Source organism: Thalia democratica, chromosome 5, assembly GCF_965202585.1.
Source record: "Thalia democratica chromosome 5, ktThaDemo2.hap1.1, whole genome shotgun sequence".
NCBI classification, from domain to species: Eukaryota; Metazoa; Chordata; class Thaliacea; order Salpida; family Salpidae; genus Thalia; species Thalia democratica.
In genome coordinates this window covers 50,262,951-50,267,372 of record NC_139169.1, presented here as the reverse complement: position 1 = coordinate 50,267,372, position 4,422 = coordinate 50,262,951, and positions in this window count along the sequence as shown.

Here is a 4,422-nt window from a genome sequence, read left to right as displayed (position 1 = left end):
AAAAAGTTGTATTTCATATAAATTCGCTCTAAATTTCTTCAAAAAAAAAGTACAGTACAGTCTTTAACCGCTGCAATACTCATTATATTTCTTACCTTGACGACTATCAAAACTTACTATTTGATATTTAGAATAGAGAAGACTTATACTTTTCCTAATGTTTTTAAAACCAATTAACTAAAGCTAATTTATAATCCATCTTTGAACCTTAAAAAAATAATTTATTACCACGAAAATAAATCGAAATATGCATGCCGTCATAATTATCTTTCAGTTTAAATGTGGAATTAGCTTTCAAACAAAACTAATCTTTGCATAAAAATTGAACAATTTTGATTTAAGTTTACTTGATTAAGATAAGATACTTTCTACTAGAAACTATCAGTAATTTAACAAGTTTTAAATTTATAAACCATTGATTTAATATTTAGACTTTTGTTCATTCAATAGGTTGATTTAATTAGCAGCGCCTTTTACCTATAAATAAAAAACAATTTTTCAATATTTTCGATAGATATTTATTTGACCTGGTTTCTTGATGTGCTTTGAACGTTAGATTTTAAATTTAGTGGTTAGTCAATGCACTTAAATTATTGATTATTTTTTTAAACTGTCTGTACCTTACTTCCAATATAGTTTATTTTGATTGTATCGATTATGCTTTTGCAAAGCGACAAAAGTAATTTATAAAAAAACAATGAAATACCAAACGGTTGCACAAATATACAGAACCTAACTCTAAAAGTCAGGATGTGTTTATCCGGTTTATGTTTGAACAAGAAAAACAAATATTCATAAATGTTTGTAGTTAGAATTCTGACATTCCAGTATGTTCTAAAAAAATTATATAAAAGTAACCCTGAACCTTATTTTAATGTAGAAGTGCGTGATTCAGACTATTTTGCTGAATGCTGCACGAAAATCATTAAAATAATTTACTAAATCGTCTCAATATGTGTTTCTGAATCTTGCAGAGAAAGTTTTTTTTAGAAAAGAAATTAAAAGTTAGTTCAAATAAAAGATTGTGCAGCTGTGTTTGGTTTTATTGAAGCTCACTGATTTTTGAAAGAGTTGATCTTAAAGTTGCTTATTATGAAGTTAAAACCAAATTTATTAAAAACCTTTTCCTTTAAATCCTAAATAAGATAATTAGTATCATACTATAGTGTTGAGATCTTTTGCTGTTAATCTACAAAAATTAGATAATACTGTAGTTTTTGATTTTAAGCTATATAAATTTTCGTATCTTCGTTATGTGTCATTTAGTCTAAGTGGTCCAGATTTTAATGCCTTGGTCTAGCGTAGGACAACAAACTTCCAAAAGCAATAAATATCAAATCATAATAATATCAATATAAAATTTTAACAAAAGCTATCTGAACATTAAGTTTAGTTTTAAACAAAATAAACTAAAATTCATTAAAAAAATTTTTTGTTGTGATATTAGTTTGTTTTTAAAACAAATCCTTACTTTAAAACAATGATAAATAAGCATATTAATACAGATCGGGTTAATAACTGTCGGGTAAGATCTGGTTAGAAACGATTGGGTTAGAAATGATCGGGTTAGAAATGATCGGGTTAGAAATGATCGGGTTAGAAATGATCAAGTTAGAAGTGATCGTGTTAGATATGATCAAGTTAGAAGTGATCGGGTTAGAAATGTTTGGGTTAGAAGTAATCGGGTTAGAAGTGATCGAGTTAGAAGTGATCGGGTTAGAAATGATCGGGTTAGAAGTGATCGGGTTAAGGGTGATCGGGTTAGAAGTGATCGGGTTAGAAATGATCAGGTTAGAAATGTTAGCGAGTTAGAAATAATAGTAAACCGTTAAAATCCACTACAGTTTACAAATGACTCTTAAAGTAAATACCCCAAAACAAAAATTTGCCATAAAAACTAAACATATTAGTTGAAAGTATATTATAAGTTTTAAGCATTTGTTCAATATTCTATACGTAAGAATGTATTTATGTACATGTATTAATACTTATACTAGGCCCAAATTTTTTACATCTATTTTGTTCCTTGTACTTTTAAAATTTACATACTACATATAATGAAAAGCTTTTTTGTGCACCAGGTCCTAGGACCTAATATTTTAAGCGTCTTTTTTTGTCGTTTAATAGTTAGTTAATTACTAATTTTATTTATAAAAGATTTGATATTTAAATTTAATTACAAATTTAATATTTTAATTTGCTTGAAAAGGTCGCAATTTTTTGCTACCGAAAACGGTCGTAAATAAAATATTTAATTTGCAAAACTCTATTTTTATAAGCTCTTTATACTCCAGTAAATTGAGCATTGTTTTTCAGTCAAAGCAAATAACTATTAAAGATTTATCAAAACACTGATCATGCTTTTTTTTTTAATTGTATTCAGTTTACGGTTATAAAGTTTCACTGCAACTTACTACTTAATAAACAATTTTTGTATTTTCACTGGTTGTCTTGGTAGAAAACACAACAGTAAAGGACAAAATTGTGTGGTGCTTCTACGAGGAAATTGTGTGGTGCTTATAGTAGACTGAAGTTCCAATAGTCAATAGTGACAGTACAGGTTTAAAAAAAGTATTTAACATTTCTATAAATTTTTATGTGAACTTTTTACTATTTTATTTTTATTTTTACGTAATTTTGTTTATCTAATTTCGTTTTATGTTTTTATACGCTATTTATGTTTTTATACGCTATTTATGTTTATGTTTTAATCATTGGATATGTAATTCTTAATTGCACTTTTCATTATTATCCTTAAATAAATAAGCTAATTATTATTGTTTTAAGTATTGGTTTTGATATACAATTTTTAAGTTTATAGCTTATTCCACGGTTCCTTTAGTTTTAACTTATTTAAGTCTAACACAATATAAATTATTTTAAAGTATAATACTTTCGTATGTACTACTTTTAGGTTTATATTTCAAAATTAAAAGTACAAAAACGACATTTTGAAAACAGCGTTTTTTGACTAAATAGTGCGTACCATACCTGCAGTTCGTACCTAGAAAGCATGTAATTAGGTGGCAAATTATTATACATACCATATTATCAACTAGGTCACTTAGTAGGATCCGTCAACAGTAAATTTTGTTAAAAAAAATCAGTACTTAGTTTAAATTTGTAAGTCAAGCTAATACATCGATTATATGGTGTTAAAAAACTGATAAATTAATAAAGAATAGTTTTTGTAGCCTATAAAATGTTGTATGTTTTGATATTATTAACATTTATAAAGTTTTTTGTAAATATAACTGTATATGAATTAAAAAAGTATAAAAAACTACTTTCAATTTTTTATTAGTTTTCTTTGAATTGTGTAAAAAATTTTTATTTAAATTAAAAAGTATTTTTTGAGAAAAAACATTTTAAGCATAAATAAATGTGTTTTATCAAAGATTTTACAACAGTTAAGATATTATTTGAAGTCTAAAAGTATTTTCCTTAAATTCAGTTTAAACAAATAACAGCTTTTTTATACATAACGAAAGTACTTTATAATTTTTTTCTTTAAAACTTAGTTAAAAAAGTTGTATCTAGTTAACTGTTTGAACTTAATTAATAACATTTTAGTTTATTTGTTTCAATAAAAAAGCTGAATTAAATGTTTGTATTAGGTTTACAACTTTAAACATAGCAATTTTCTGTATGTTGAACGTTCTGGCAACGGTCTTTGTGGAAAACTAAACCAAATATAATGAACATTAAAAATATTACTTTTATGTGCTTTACAGTAAATTGCTTTTTAAAATATTTAAGTAGCTGAAACGTCTAAATTGCTATGGAGACAAAAGTCGTGTTATCGTATATACGTTATTCAATAATAACATTTTCTTTAAATGAATTAGTGAAATTGAGAAAAAAACCTATTTGTATTTTATAATAAAACGTTATCTATGTTATAAATAATTTTATTTACTTTTAGTGTCTCAATTTTTCTGTATATTAGCATTTAAATAAATTAAGTCAAGCTTTCAATTGGTTTTACACTTTTAAAAAGTTAGATACTTAAACCAAAGTTTTTTAAATTATTGAACAAAAAAAAGCTTTTTATAATAAAAAGTAAAGTTTAAACTTTAAGCTGATATCGAATCTAACAGTTTATGGATTTCCAACAAACTTAATTAAATTATAAAAACTTTTATCTTTATTTGATTAATACGATCTTTAAAGTACAACAAAAAATTTCAACCAAAAAGTTAACTAAAAAAAAACTATTAAATTAAAGTAAGTAATTTTCAAAAATTATGACTAAGAATTATCATTTGTTATTGTTCAAAAAAAGTCAATCAACCTATCAATAAATGTTCCTAAAAAGTGTCTAATTTTAATTTAAAATATTTTACTGAAAAAGGTTTTGGAAAAGTTTTTACAAATCATATATGATTAAATTTACTTTTTTTTTGTTTTTAAATCGTTTTT